This window comes from Salmo salar, chromosome ssa10, assembly GCF_905237065.1.
Source record: "Salmo salar chromosome ssa10, Ssal_v3.1, whole genome shotgun sequence".
NCBI lineage: Eukaryota > Metazoa > Chordata > Actinopteri > Salmoniformes > Salmonidae > Salmo > Salmo salar.
In genome coordinates this window covers 54,991,886-55,008,764 of record NC_059451.1, presented here as the reverse complement: position 1 = coordinate 55,008,764, position 16,879 = coordinate 54,991,886, and the positions used below count along the sequence as shown (strand labels likewise).

The 16,879-nt window shown below is 41.9% G+C and overlaps 1 protein-coding gene across 1 annotated transcript in view; it reads left to right on the top strand.

Moving 5' to 3' along the window:
* Positions 1-16,879, top strand: part of dtymk (deoxythymidylate kinase (thymidylate kinase)) — a 40,790-nt gene that overhangs the window by 19,922 nt on the left and 3,989 nt on the right. The gene's annotated exons all lie outside the window — the stretch shown is intronic.

Here is a 16,879-nt window from a genome sequence, read left to right as displayed (position 1 = left end):
ACTCTCACCAGAGCCAAGCCTGTGAGTTCATTAAAACAATGCACACAGCTCTCACCAGCGCCAAGCCTGTGTGTTCATTAAAACATTACACACAACTCTCACCAGCGCCAAGCCTGTTCTGTATGTACTGTCTGTGGTTACCCCGATCACGTTTTGCTCTGCCTGAAATACCCCCTCCTGCAGTGTTGTAGTACTCGAGTCCGGTCTCGAGACCACACATTGAGTGTGTCGGTCTTGTCTCAGTTTGGAATACATTTGTACTCTGTCGTGACTTGGTCTTGGACAGTGAGGACTCAACATTTCTTCCCAAGACCAGCGGCGTAAATAAAACTCATTATCAGCTTCCAATCAGTCAGCACATTAAAGCGCTTCGCCAGGCCAAATATATACTAGAGGTCGACCGATCATGATTTTTCAACGCCGATACCGATTAATCAGCCAATTTTTTTTTCCTTTTTTGTAATAATGACAATTACAACAATACTGAATGAACACTTATTTTAACTTAATATAATACATCAATAAAATCTATTTAGCCTCAAATAAATAATGAAACATGTTCAATTTGGTTTAAATAATGCAAAAACAAAGTGTTGGAGAAGAAAGTAAAAGTGCAATATGTGCCATGTAAGAAAGCTAACGTTTAAGTTCCTTGCTCAGAACATGAGAACATATGAAAGCTGGTGGTTCCTTTTAACATGAATCTTCAATATTCCCAGGTAAGAAGTTTTAGGTTGTAGTTATTATAGGACTTATAGGACTATTTCTCTCTATACGATTTGTATTTCATATACCTTTGACTATTGGATGTTCTTATAGGCACTTTAGTATTGCCAGTGTAACAGTATAGCTTCCGTCCCTCTCCTCGCTCCTACCTGGGCTCGAACCAGGAACACATCGACAACAGCCACCCTCGAAGCAGCGTTACCCATGCAGAGCAAGGGGAACAACTACTCCAAGTCTCAGAGCGAGTGACGTTTGAAACGCTATTAGCGCACTCCCCAGCTAGCCATTTCACATGGGTTACACCAGCCTAATCTTGGGAGTTGATAGGCTTGAAGTCATAAACAGCGCAAGCTGTAGAGCGACGAGCTGCTGGCAAAACGCACAAAAGTGCTGTTTGAACGAATGCTTACAAGCCTGCTGCTGCTTACCACCGCTCAGTCAGACTGCTCTATCAAATCATAGACTTAATTATAATATAATAAACACACAGAAATACGAGCCTTAGGTCATTAATATGGTCGAATCCGGAAACTATCATCTCGAAAACAAAACGTTTTTCCTTTCAGTGAAATACGGAACCGTTCCGTATTTTATCTAACGGGTGGTATCCCTAAGTCTAAATATTCCTGTTACATTGCACAACCTTTAATATTATGTCATAGTTACGTAAAATTCTGGCAAATGAGTTAGCCCAAACTGTTGCATATACCCTGACTCTGCGTGCAATCAACGCAAGATAAGTGACACAATTTCACCTGGTTAATATTGCCTGCTAACCTGGATTTCTTTTAGCTAAATATGCAGGTTTAAAAATATATACTTCTGTGTATTGATTTTAAGAAAGGCATTGATGTTTATGGTTAGGTACAGTTGTGCAACAATTTTGCTTTTTTTTCCGCAAATGCGCTTTTGTTAAATCATCCCGTTTGGCGAAGTCGGCTGTCTTTGTTAGGAAGAAAGTCTTCACAGTTCGCAACGAGCCAGGCGGCCCAAACTGTTGCATATACCCTGACTCTGTTGCAAGAGAAGTGACACATTTTCCCTATTTAAAAGAAATTCATGTTAGCAGGCAATATTAACTAAATATGCAGGTTTAAAAATATAAAATTGTGTATTGATTTGAAGAAAGGCATTGATGTTTATGGTTAGGTACACGTTGGAGCAACGTGTACCTAAGCGATTATATGCAACGCAGGACAGGCTAGATAAACTAGTAATATCATCAACCATGTGTAGTTAACTAGTGATTATGATTGATTGATTGTTTTTTGTAAGATAAGTTTAATACTAGCTAGCAACTTACCTTGGCTTCTTACTGCATTTGCGTAACAGGCAGGCTCCTCGTGGAGTGCAATGTAAAGCAGCTGGTTAGAGCGTTGGACTAGTTAACCGTAAGGTTGCAAGATTGAATCCCCGAGCTGACAAGGTAAAAATCTGTCGTTCTGCCCCTGAATAAGGCAGGTAACCCACCGTTCCTAGGCCGTCATTGAAAATAAGAATGCGTTCTTAACTGACTTGCCTAGTTAAATAAAGGTGTAAAAAAATAGAATTCAAAATATATATATTTTTTAAATCGGCCAAATCAGCATCCAAAAACACCGATTTCTGATTGTTATGAAAACTTGAAATCGGCCCCAATTAATCGGTCGACCTCTAATATATATACACTCCTTTCTTGAAACATATCTTATCGTCTATTGAAACCTGGGATTTTTACTTTCATTGAAAAATAGCCTCAAACTTTGGCTGAATTTGCTTGACTCGCTGGTAGGGAAGAGTGGGGGAAATTGTTGGAAAGTTACGTGCTCACTACTAGTAAGGGAAGACGGGGGAAATTGTAACAGTCGTTATATCTATTATAGACATGTTTGTGCAGTGGCGAACCTATTGGACCTAGGCCTTCAGTGGTGAACCTATTGGACCTAGGCCTTCAGGTGAACCTACTGAACCTAGGCCTTCAGTGGTGAATCTATTGAACCTTCAGTGGTGAACCTACTGAACCTAGGCCTTCAGTGGTGAACCTATTGAACCTTCAGTGGTGAACCTATTGGACCTAGGCCTTCAGTGGTGAAGGTGAACCTATTGAACCTTCAGTGGTGAACCTATTGAACCTTCAGTGGTGAACCTATTGGACCTAGGCCTTCAGTGGTGAACCTATTGGACCTAGGCCTTCAGGTGAACCTACTGAACCTAGGCCTTCAGTGGTGAATCTATTGAACCTTCAGTGGTGAACCTACTGAACCTAGGCCTTCAGTGGTGAACCTATTGAACCTTCAGTGGTGAACCTATTGGACCTAGGCCTTCAGTGGTGAATAACCTATTGAACCTTCAGTGGTGAACCTATTGAACCTAGGCCTTCAGTGGTGAACCTATTGAACCTTCAGTGGTGAACCTATTGACCCTTCAGTGGTGAACCTATTGGACCTAGGCCTTCAGTGGTGAACCTATTGAACCTTCAGTGGTGGACCTATTGGACCTAGGCCTGCAGTATGTGACAGGCTCGTGAAGCTGAAATGACAGTAACCAATAGGGTTGCAAATTTTGGGGATTATTCAGAGGTGGAAACTTTCTGTGGGAATTAATGGAAATATATGCAAATTAATATTAGTACCATTTAAATGTAGATGTTTTTTGCATTGGATACATTTACCATATCATATGGAGACAGAAACATAAACCTTTTACCTTATCATAAGTAGACATAATTGCAAATGATTAAATCCTTCCAATAGAAATAAAAATAATCTATTTAGTTACAAATTTTACTAATTAAAAGAGTTGACTCTTCACATGGGATGATTTCACTGAACAACAAAAGAAACGGAATATTGAATGATCCATCGCATCTCCCAAAAACGTTTTCAACATACATCTGTAAAATGATAGTCTAGAAACCAAAGCTTTGGTTCTAGATCTTCCTCTCAGGCTTCCATGTCTTCTCACTGGACCTCCTCAATGTCCACCTCTTGAACATCAGACATCTTCACTGTCACTTACCAACCTTGTTGAGAATGGCTTGTTGTCAGGCTCAAAAAGCCTAAAATATGCCCAGATGGCCACCAATGTTTCATCCCTTGTATTGGTCAGCCTGTTGCGTGCTTTGGTGTGTGTGTGTGTTCTCAAACAAGGACCAGTTGCGCTCTGAGGCAGCTGATGTTGGGATTTGGAGGATGATGGAGGCAACAGGGGAAAGAGCCTCAGATCCACAAAGTCCCTTCCACCAGGTGGCTGATGGGATATTTTGGCACGACTGCCATATTGCATCTCCATCCCAAATCCCTTGCTTGAAAGTGTACTTCGCCAGACTGCCAAGAACCTTGCCCTCATCCAGGCCAAGGTGGCGAGACACAGTAGTGATGACACCATAGGCCTTGTTGATCTCTGCACCAGACAGGATGCTCTTGCCAGCATACTTGGGGTCCAACATGTATGCTGCGGCGTGTATGGGCTTCAGGCAGAAGTCTTCACACTTTTTGATGCATTTCAGAACTGCTGTTTCCTCTGCTTGGAGCAACAGTGAAGTGGGCAGGGCAATACGGATATATTCTCTTACATCCGCAAGCAGAGTCTGAACATCAGACAGGATGGCATTGTCTCCCTCAATCCGTGCAATGGCTACTGCTATAGGTTTCAGGAGTTTCAGGCTCTCCCAAAATACACCATCCAGGAAGATCCTCCTGATGGGGCTGTCCATATCGGCAGACCTGGATCTGGCCATTCCTTGGAGAGACTCCTTCTCCTTCCAAATGGTGTTGCCTAGCAGCTTCAATGTGGTTCTCTTCTTCTTCTCACTTTGCTTGGTGAGGTAGATTGCTGCTATAACTTGATGACCCTTCACATACCTAACCATTTCCTTGGTTCTCTTGTAGAGTGTATCCATTGTTTTCAGTGCCATGATGTCCTTAACTTCAGTGGGATAAGGGGCAGTATTTTCATGTTCGGATGAAAAGCGTGCCCAGAGTAAACTGCCAGCTACTCAGGCCCAGAAGCTAATATATGCATATTATTAGTAGACTTGGATAGAAAACACTGACGTTTCTAAAACTGTTTGAATGATGTCTGTGAGTATAACAGAACTCATATGGCAGGCAAAAACCTGAGATAAAATCCAACCAGGAAGTGGGAAATCTGAGGTTTGTAGATTTTCAAGTGAATACCTATCCAATATACAGTGTCTGTGGAGTCATATTGCACTTCCTAAGGCTTTCACTAGATGTCAACAGTCTTTAGAACGTTGTTTCATGCTTCTACTGTGAATGGGGAGAGAATAAGAGCTGTTTGAACCAGGTGTCTGGCAAAATGCCATGAGCTCAGTCACGCGTGCGGCCGTGAGAGCGAGCTGAGTTCCTTTTCATTTCTAAAGAAAAAGGAATTGTCCGGTTGGAATATTATTGAAGATTTATGATAAAAACATCCTAAAGATTGATTCTATACATCGTTTGACCTGTTTCTATGAACTGTAATAGAACTTTTTTGACTTTGTCTGAACTTAGTGCTCGCGCATTGTGCATTTGGAATAGTGAACTGAACGCGCAAACAAAGTATTTGGACTTAAATATGGACTTTATCAAACATTTATTGTGGAACTGGGATTCCTGGGAGTGCATTCCGATGAAGATCATCAAAGGTAAGTGAATATTTATAATGCTATTTGTGATTTATAATGCTATTTCTGTTGACTCCAACATGGCGGGTATCTGTATGGCTTGTTTGGGTGGCTGAGCGCTGTACTCAGATTATTGCAAGGTGTGCTTTCACCGTAAAGCTTTTTTGAAATCTGACACAGCGGTTGCATTAAGGAGAAGTTTCTTTAATTCTATGCATAACACTTGTATCTTTTATCAATGTTTATGATGAGTATTTCTGTAAATTGATGTGTTCATTCACCGGAAGTTTTGGAGGCAAAACTTTTCTGAACATTATGCGCCAATGTAAAATGTTTTTTTTGTATATAAATATGAACTTTATCGAGCAAAACATACATGTATTGTGTAACATGAAGTCCTGGGAGTGTCATCTGAAGAAGATCGTCAAAGGTTGGTGATTAATTTTAGCTGTATTTCTGGTTTTTGTGACGCCTCTCCTTGCTTGGAAAATGGCTCTGTGGTTTTTCTTGTCTAGGCGCTGTCCTAACATAATCTAATGGTATGCTTTCGCCGTAAAGCCTTTTTGAAATCGGACACTGTGGTTGGATTAACGAGAAGTTTATCTTTAAAATGGTGTATAATACTTGTATGTTTGAGAAATTTGAATTGAGATTTTTGTTGTTTTGAATTTGGCGCCCTGCAATTTCACTGGCTGTTGGCGAGGGGTTCCGACAGCGGAACGTCTTTCTGTAACAGGTTAACTTCTTATGGAACAGTACTAGCGTCCCATCTCGACAACTTCTGGTGAAATTGCAGAGCGCCAAATACAAATTAAATTACTATAAATATTTAACCTGTTTAGGATAGGGGGCAGTATTGACACGGCTGGATAAAAAACATACCCGATTTAATCTGGTTACCACTCCTACCCAGTAACGAGAATATGCATATACTTATTACATATGGATAGAAAACACCCTAAATTTTCTAAAACTGTTTGAATGGTGTCTGTGAGTATAACAGAACTCAAATGGCAGGTCAAAACCTGAGAGATTCCTTTACAGGAAGTGGCCTGTCTGACCATTTCTTGAACTTCTTTTCCATCTCTATCATTTACTAAGGATCTCTGCTCTAACGTGACACTTCCCACGTCGTCCATAGGCGCTCAGAGCCCGGGAAAAAACAGAATGTCGTCATTCCAGCCCCAGGCTGAAACACATTATCGCCTTTCTCAAGTGGCCGATCAAGGGACACTGGGCTTATGCTCGTGACCCGACCGCACCCGCCTTTGGGATTTTTTCCTCTGTTTGCCGAAAAGGAGATTCCCTGTCGGAATATTATCGCTTTTCTACGAGAAAAATGTCGTAAAAATTGATTTTAAACAGCGGTTGACATGCTTCGAAGTACGGTAATGGAATATTTAGAATTTTATTGTCACGAATTGCGCCATGCGCGACACTTCTTTACTATTTCGGATAGTGTCTGGAACGCATACGAACAAAACGCCGCTATTCGGATATAACGATGGATTATTTTGGACCAAACCAACATTTGTTATTGAAGTAGCAGTCCTGGGTGTGCATTCTGACGAAGACAACAAAAGGTAATCAAACTTTTATAATAGTAAATATGATTATGGTGAGTGCTAAACTTGCCGGGTGTCTAAATAAGCGAGCCCGTGATGCCTGGGCTATGTACTTAGAATATTGCAAAATGTGCTTTCACCAAAAGCTATTTTAAAATCGGACATATCGAGTGCATAGAGGAGGTCTGTATCTATAATTCTTAAAATAATTGTTATGCTTTTTGTGAACGTTTATCGTGAGTAATTTAGTAAAATGTTAGCGAATTCCCCGGAAGTATGCTAGTTCTGAACGTCACATGCTAATGTAAAAAGCTGGTTTTTGATATAAATATGAACTTGATTGAACAAAACATGCATGTATTGTATAACATAATGTCCTAGGGTTGTCATCTGATGAAGATCATCAAAGGTGAGTGCTGCATTTAGCTGTCTTCTGGGTTTTGGTGACATTATATGCTGGCTTGAAAAATGGGTGTCTGATTATTTCTGGCTTGGTACTCTGCTGACAATCTAATGTTTTGCTTTCGTTGTAAAGCCTTTTTGAAATCGGACAGTGTGGTTAGATTAACGAGAGTCTTGTCTTTAAATAGCTGTAAAATAGTCATATGTTTGAGAAATTGAAGTAATAGGATTTTTAAGATTTTGAAAATTGCGCCACAGGCTGCCAGTGGCTGTTACGTAGGTGGGACGAATTCGTCCCGCCTAGCCCAGAGAGGTTAACTTCCATGAAATCACAAGTGCAATACATCAAAATAAAGCTTAACTTGTTGTTAATCCAGCCGCCGTGTCAGATTTCAAAAAGGCTTTACGGCGAAAGCAAACCATGCAATTATCTGAGGACAGCGCTCAGCAGACAAAACATTACATACAGTTACCAGCCAAGTAGACTAGTCACGAAAGTCAGAAATAGCAATACAATGAATCACTTACCTTTGATCTTCGTATGGTTGCACTCACAAGACTCCCAGTTACACAAATGTTTTTTGTTCGATAAAGTCCCTCTTTATATCCAAAAACCTCCATTTTGTTGGCGCGTTTTGTTCAGTAATCCAATGGCTCAAATGCGGTCACAACGGGCAGACGAAAATTCCAAATAGTATCCGTAAAGTTTGTAGAAACATGTCAAACGATGTTTATAATCAATCCTCTGGTTGTTTTTAGCCTAAATAATCGATAATATTTCAACCGGACAATAGCGTCGTCAATATAAAAGAAAAACAATAAAGGCGCGCTCTCGGTCAGTAACCAGCTCTGCGGACATCTCACTATCCACTGACTCAATGTGGTCATTCTCCCTCATTTTTCAGAATAAAAGCCTGAAACAATGTTCACAGCTAGTGGAAGCCATAGGGAATGGAATCTGGGTCCTATCCCTTTAAGTAAACCAAACAAACCTTTATTAATGCAATTGCAGACAGAAGTTGACAACAGAAACACAGCACCAATGTTTCAGAGTAAGTTCTGCAAAATAAAATGGTCAAAGTTGCTTTAATATGCTTGCAGTCGAACACCTAGTGATGTAACTGCCTACATCAACACCTTCTACTCATGAGACCAAGCCCATGCATATAGAGTTATACAAACTTGCAGCAGAAAACAATAGTCCAGTGTTTTTTAGGGGCTCAGCAGTAATTTTACATTCACATGTGGCTTACAGTGGTATGTCTGACTTGTCTCTTATCTATTTACTCCCCTGCAGGGGTCTCTGTCTCTCTTTCAGCCTTGAGGCGCTTTCTCACAAACACCCTGTTTTGACTGCAATGGCTCACACATTTGCTCAGACCGTTTCTTATAAGAGGCAGAGACTAGAAAAGAACTGTGGACCAGTATTAAACCTTGTAATGCATATATTGCTAATCTATGGTCCAGGACCCTATAAATGTAGTGGGGGATGGTCTTATAGCCCTTCCCCTTCCATTAATACAACATAAGCAATTATTATAATACATCAATCATTTGGTGCAGCTCTTATCATGACCCCAGGGTGACTGACCCCCATCACCTCACTTCATGTTAGGAAACTTGCAGTATTTTTTATTATCTATTATTTCTTACATTGTTACCCCAGGAAATCTTAACTCTTATTGGATATACATTTACATTTAAGTCATTTAGCAGACGCTCTTATCCAGAGCGACTTACAAATTGGTGCATTCACCTTATAATATCCAGTGGAACAACCACTTTACAATAGTGCATCAGCGCAACGTCAACTTACCAACTTTACGACCAGGAATACGACTTTCCCGAAGCGGATCCTCTGTTCGGAACACTACTCAGGACAATGGATCTGATCCCAGTAGCCGACCCAAAACAACGGCGCCACAGAAGGGGCAGACGGAGCGGTCTTCTGGTCAGGCTCCATAGACGGGCACATCGCTCTGTTTCACAGAAACATGGCTCACTCGGGATATGTTAGTCGGTACAGCCCCCAGTTTCTTCACTCATCGCGCTGACAGAAACAAACATCTCTCTGGTAAGAAGAAGGGCGGGGGTGTAAGCCTTATGATTAATGACTTGTGGTGTAATCATAACATACAGGAACTCAAGTCTATTTGTTCACCTGACCTAGAATTCCTTAACCAAATGCTGACCGCATTATCTACAAAGAGAAATCTCTTCTATTACAATCCCAGCCGTGTATATCCCCTCCCCCAAGCAGACACCTCGACGGCCCTGAAAGAACTTCACTGGACTCTATGTAAACTGGAAACCATATATCCTGAGGCTGCATTTATTGTAGCTGGGGATTTTAACAAAGTTAATCTGAAAACAAGGCTCCCTAAATTTTATCAGCACATCGAATGAGCGACTCGAGTCGGCAGAATTCTGGATCATTGCTACTCTAACTTCCGCGACGCATACAAAGCCCTCCCCCGCCCTCCTTTCGGCAAATCTGATCACGACTCCATTTTGTTGCTCCCAGCCTATAGACAGAAACTAAAACAGGAAAAGCCCGTGCTCAGGTCTGTTCAACGCTGGTCCGAACAATCGTATTCCAGGCTTCAAGATTGCTTCGATCACGTGGACTGGGATATGTTCCGGATAGCTTCAGACAACAACATTGATGTATACGCTGACTCGGTGAGCGAGTTTATTAGCAAGTGCATCGGTGATGTTGTACCCACGGTGACTATTAAAACCTTCCCTAACCAAAAACCGTGGATTGATGGCAGCATTCGTGCAAAACTGAAGGCGCGAACCACTGCTTTTAAATCATGGCAAGGCGACCGGAAACATGACCGAATACAAACAGTGTAGCTATTCCCTAAACAAGGTAATCAAACAAGCTAAGCGTCAGTATAGAGACCAAGTAGAGTCGCAATTCAACGGCTCAGACACGAGACATACAGTTGAAGTCGGAAGTTTACATACACGTTACCGAAATACATTTAAACTCAGTTTTTCACAATTCCTGACATTTAATCCTAGTAAAAAATCCCTGTCTTAGGTCAGTTAGGATCACCACTTTATTTTAAGAATGTGAAATGTCAGAATAATAGTAGATTTATTTCAGCTTTTATTTCTTTCATCACATTCCCAGTGGGTCAGAAGTTTACATACACTCAATTAGTATTTGGTAGCATTGCCTTTAAATTGTTTAACTTGGGTCAAAGGTGTCGGGTAGCCTTCCACAAGCTTCCCACAATAAGTTGGGTGAATTTTGGCCCATTCCTGCTGACAGAGCTGGTGTAACTGAGTCAGGTTTGTAGGCCTCCTTGCTCGCACACGCTTTTTCAGTTCTGCCCACACATTTTATGTAGGGTTGAGGTCAGGGCTTTGTGATGGCCACTCCAATACCTTGACTTTGTTGTTCTTAAGCCATTTTGCCACAACTTTGGAAGTGTGCTTGGGGTCATTGTCCATTTGGAAGACTAATTTGCGACCAAGCTTTAACATCCTAACTGATGTTTTGATGTTGCTTCAATATATCCACATAATTTTCCATCCTCATGAAGCCATCTATTTTGTGACGTGCACCAGTCCCTCCTGCAGCAAAGCACCCCCACAACATGATGCTGCCACCCCCATACTTCATGGTTGGGATGGTGTTCTTTGGCTAGCAAGCCTCCCCCTTTTTTCTCCAAACATAACGATGGTCATTATGGCCAAACAGTTCTATTTTTGTTTCATCAGACCAGAGGACATTTCTCCAAAAAGTACGATCTTTGTCCCCATGTGCAGTTGCAAACCGTAGTCTGGCTTTTTTTATGGCGGTTCTGGAGCAGTGGCCTGTTCCTTGCTGAGTGTCCTTTCTGGTTATGTCGATATAGGACTCGTTTTACTGTGGATATAGATACTTTTGTACCTGTTTCCTCCAGCATCTTCACAAGGTCCTTTGCTGTTGTTCTGGGATTGATTTGCACTTTTCGCACCAAAGTACTTTCTTCTCTAGGAGACAGAACCCGTCTCCTTCCTGAGCGGTATGACGGCTGCGTGGTCCCATGGTGTTTATACTTGCGTACTATTGTTTGTACAGATGAACGTGGTACCTTCAGGCATTTTGGAAATTGCTCCCAAGGATGAACCAGACTTGTGGAGGTCTACAATTGTATTTAGAGGTCTTCGCTGATTTCTTTTGATTTTCCCATGATGTCAAGCAAAGAGGCACTGAGCTTGAAGGTGGGCCTTGGAATATATCCACAGGTACACCCCAATTGACTCAAATTATGTCAATTAGTCTATTTGAAAATTCTAAATCCATGACACAATTTTCAGGAATTTTCCAAACTGTTTAAAGGCACAGTCAACTTAGTGTATGTAAACTTGAAATAATCTGTCTGTAAACAAAGTGAAATAATCTGTCTGTAAACAATTGTTGGAAAAATTACTTGTGTCATGCACAAAGTAGATGTCCTAACCGACTTGCCCAAACTATAGTTTGTTAACAACAAATTTGTGGAGTGGTTGAAAAATGAGTTAATGACTCTAACCTAAGTGTATGTAAACTTCCGACTTCAACTGTATGTGGCAGCGTCTACAGTCAATCACGGATTATATAAAGAAAACCATCCCCGTCGCGGACACTGTCTTGCTCCCAGACAAATTAAACAACTTATTTTCTCACTCTGAGGACAATACAGTGCCACTGACACGGCCCGCTAACAAAACCTGTGGGCTCTCCTTCACCGTGAGTAAAACATTTAAACGTGTTAACCCTCGCAAGGCTGCCGGCCCAGACGGCATCCTTAGCCGCGTCCTCAGAGCATACGCAGACCAGGTGGCTGGTGTGTTTACTGACATATTCAATCAATCCCTATCCCAGTCTGCTGTGCCCACATGCTTCAAGAGGGCCACCATTGTTCCTGTTCCCAGGAAAGCAAAGGAAACTGAGCTAAACGACTATTGCCCCGTAGCACTCACTTCTGTCATCATGAAGTGCTTTGAGAGACTAGTCAAGGATCATATCACCTCCACCCTACCTGATACCCTAGACCCACTCCAATTTGCTTACCGCCCCAATGGGTCCACAGATGACACAATCACACTGCCCTAACCCATCTGGACAAGGACGGCCTATGTAAGAATGCTGTTCATCGACTACAGCTCAGCATTCAACACCATAGTACCCTCCAAACTCGTCACAGGGCGACCCCGCCCTGTGCAACTGGGTCCTGGACTTTCTGACGAGCCGCCCCCAGGTGGTGAGGGTAGGAAACATCTCCACCCCGCTGATCCTCAACACTGGGGACCCACAAGGGTGCGTTCTCAGCCCTCTCCTGTACTCCCTGTTCACCCACGACTGCGTGGCCATGCACGCCTCCAACTCAGTCATCAAGTTTGCAGACGACACGACAGTGGTAGGCTTGATTACCAACAACGAGACGGCCTACAGGGAGGTGGTGAGGGCCCTCGGAGTGTGGTGTCAGGAAAACAACCTCACACTCAACATCAACAAAACAAAGGAGATGATCGTGGACTTCAGGAAACAGCAGAGGGAGCACCCCCCTATCCACATCGACGGGACAGCAGTGGAGAAGGTGGAAAGTTTTATGTTCCCGGTAGTATACATCACGGAAAAACTAAAATGGTCCACCCACACAGACAGCGTGGTGAAGGCGCAACAGCACCTCTTCAACCTCAGGAGGCTGAAGAAATTTGGCTTGTCACCGAAAACACTCACAAAGCATACTGTCGGGCTGCATCACCGCCTGGTACGGCAACTGCTCCGCCCACAACCGTAAAAGGCTCTCCAGAGGGTAGTGAGGTCTACACAAGACATCACCGGGGGCAAACTACCTGCCCTCCAGGACACCTACACCACCCGATGTCTCAGGAAGGCCAAAAAGATCATCAAGGACAACAACCACCCGAGCCACTGCCTGTTCACCCCGCTATCATCCAGAAGGCGAGGTCAGTACATGTGCATCAAAGCTGGGACCGAAAGACTGAAAAACAGCTTCTATCTCAAGGCCATCAGACTGTTAAACAGCCATCACTAACAGAGTGGCTGCTGCCAACATACTGACTCAAATCTCTGGCCACTAAATAATTGGACTTAATAAAGGTATCACTAGTCACTTTAAATAAATCCACTTTATATAATGTTTACATACCCTACATTACTCATCATATGTATATACTTGCCTAAGCTGCACGGCCATCGCTCATCCGTGTTGTTGTATGTGTCGAACTGCTTTGCTTTATCTTGGCCAGGTGGCAATTGTGAATGATAATTTTTTCTCAACTTTCCATTAAATAAAACTAAAATAAAGAAAATATGTACATATTCATCCCTTCACACTTGTGTGTATAAGGTAGTTGTTGTGAAATTGTTAGATTACTTGTTAGATATTACTGCACTGTCGGAACTAGAAGCACAAGCATTTCCCTACACTCGCATTAACATCTGCTAACCATGTGTATGTGACCAATACCATTTGATGTGATGATCAATGCTTCTGTATGTTTGAGTGTATTACATTAGTTCCCATCGGTTGTATGATCCTCCAGGTTGCTTTTGTTCTCAAGATAGAAGTTGATCAGCTGGCCGATCTTTGTAGTTCTTTCTGTACAAACAAGAGTAATACGGGAAGAGCATTTAGTCAAAGGCGAATTCATTTTGCATCGCCATGTGGCCCAAACTCCACCCAGACGGGGGAACCGGGCAAGGCAAAAGGAATATGTAATCCGAGAGATTTGGGTCTAGGTAAATTAGCAATCAAAGAGGCTTCAAACCACAGAATTATGAGGAAAAATACCTTTAATTTTGATAAATTAGTAGCCACGGATAATAAAGTCAATTTACCTGGAAATGTCATAATCTCAGTTTGCCGTCCGCTATCCTGCAGTGCTTGGACTAGCTTGTTACATTGTGTCGTTTTCCCTGCCTTGTCCACTACTTCGAGCACAATGAGAGCCCTTCTTCTGCATGTCATTATAAATAGCGAACAAATATTTCAATAGCTAAATACTGAACTCACAAAAACGAAAATTCCAGGCGCTTTGCTATATAACAGCAACAGGAATAGAGAGGCTCAAATGCTATTGGCTTAGAACTAAAACAGACCACGTTCTATGGAACGCCGATAGGGTCTTAGAGCACGTGGTCCAAAAGGCAAACTTTTTAATGCTACGCGTGTGAAATAAGTAGAATGTCTGTTCACCCCGTTACCGTTCAGATGCCGAGGCCTGTACAGGTGCGTCAAAGCTGGGACCAAGAGACTGAAAAACAGCTTCTATCTCAAGGCCATCAGACTGTTAAACAGCCACCACGAACATAGAGAGGCTGCTGCCAACATAGAGTCACATTTCTGGCCACTAAATAAATGGACTTAATAAAGGTATCACTAGTCACTTTAAATTAATCCACTTTAATAATGTTTACATATCCTATATATTTTTTTCACTTTTATTTAACCAGGTAAGCCAGTTGAGAACAAGTTCTCATTTACAACTGCGATCTGACCAAGATAAAGCAAAGCAGTGCGACACAAACAACACAGAGTTACACATGGAATAAACAAACGTACAGTCAATAACACAATAGAAAGTCTATATACAGTGTGTGCAAATGAAGTAAGATTAGGGAGGTACTGCAATAAATAGGCCATAGTCGTGAAATAATTACAATATAGCAATTAAACACTGGAGTGATAGATGTGCAGAAGATGAATGTGCAAGTAGAGATACTGGGGTGCAAAGGAGCAAAAAAATAAATAACAATATGGGGATGAGGTAGTTGGGTGGGCTATTTACAGATGGGCTGTGTACAGGTGCAATGATCTGTAAGCTGCTCTGACAGCTGATGCTTAAAGTTAGGGAGGGAGATATGAGTCTCCAGCTTCAGTGATTTTTGCCATTAGTTCCAGTCATTGGCAGCAGAGAACTGGAAGGAAAGGCGGCCAAAGTAGAAATTGGCTTTGGGGGTGACCAGTGAAATATACCTGCTGGAGCGCGTGCTACGGGTGGGTGTCGCTATGATGACCAGTGAGCTGAGATAAGGTGGAGCTTAACCTCTTACATCTAGATGTTCTGCTAGCGGAACACCGCTCCAATATCCAATGATAGGGCGTGGCGCGAATTACAAATTCCTCGAAAATCCGAAAACTTCAATTTTTCAAACATATGACTATTTTACACCATTTTAAAGACAAGACTCTCCTTTATCTAACCACTGTCCGATTTCAAAAAGGCTTTACAACGAAAGCAAAACATTAGATTATGACAGGAGAGTATCCAGCCAGAAATAATCAGACACCCATTTTTCAAGCTAGCATATAATGTCACAAAAACCAAAACCACAGCTAAATGCAGCACTAACCTTTTGATGATCTTCATCAGATGACACTCCTAGGACATTATGTTATACAATACATGCATGTTTTGTTCAATCAAGTTCATATTTATATCAAAAACCAGCTTTTTACATTAGCATGTGACGTTCAGAACTAGCATTCCCACCGAACACTTCCGGTGAATTTACTAAATTACTCACAATAAACGTTCACAAAAAAACATAATTATTTTAAGAATTATAGATACAGAACTCCTTTATGCAATCGCGGTGTCCGATTTTAAAATAGCTTTTCGGTGAAAGCACATTTTGCAATATTCTGAGTAGATAGCCCGGCCATCACAGGCTAGCTATTTTGACATCCGCCAAGTTTGGTACTCACCAAACTCAGATTTACTATAAGAAAAATTGGATTACCTTTGCTGTTCTTCGTCAGAATGCACTCCCAGGACTTCTACTTCAACAACAAATGTTGGTTTGGTTCCAAATAATCCATAGTTATATCCAAATAGCGGCGTTTTGTTCGTGCGTTCAAGACACTATCCAAAGGGTGACGCGCCGGCCCATATCGTGACAAAAAACTTTAAAATATTCATTACCGTACTTCGAAGCATGTCAAACGCTGTTTAAAATCAATTGTTAAGTGATTTTTCTTGTAAAATAGCGATAATATTCCGACCGGGAGACGTTGTTTTCGTTCAAAGACTGAAAATGTAAAATGGACTCTTCACGTGCACGCGCGCACCCGTCTCATTGTTCTCAGATCGACCACTATCCAAATGCGCTACTGTTTTTCAGCCAGAGACTGCAGAGTCATCATTCAACGTTCTGGCGCCTTCTGAGAGCCTATGGGAGCCTTAGAAAGTGTCACGTTACAGCAGAGATCCTCTGTTTTGGATAGTGATGACAAAGAAGGCCAAGAAATGGTCAGACAGGGTACTTCCTGTACAGAATCTTCTCAGGTTTTGGCCTGCCATTTGAGTTCTGTTATACTCACAGACACCATTCAAACAGTTTTAGAAACTTTGGAGTGTTTTCTATCCAAAGCTACTAATTATATGCATATTCTAGTTTCTGGGCAGGAGTAATAACCAGATTAAATCGGGTACGTTTTTTATCCGGCCGTGAAAATACTGCCCCCTATCCATAACAAGTTAACCTCTCTGGGCTAGGCGGGATGAATTCGTCCCACCTACGCAACAGCCAGTTGAATCCCGTGGCGCGATTTTCAAATACCTTAGAAAT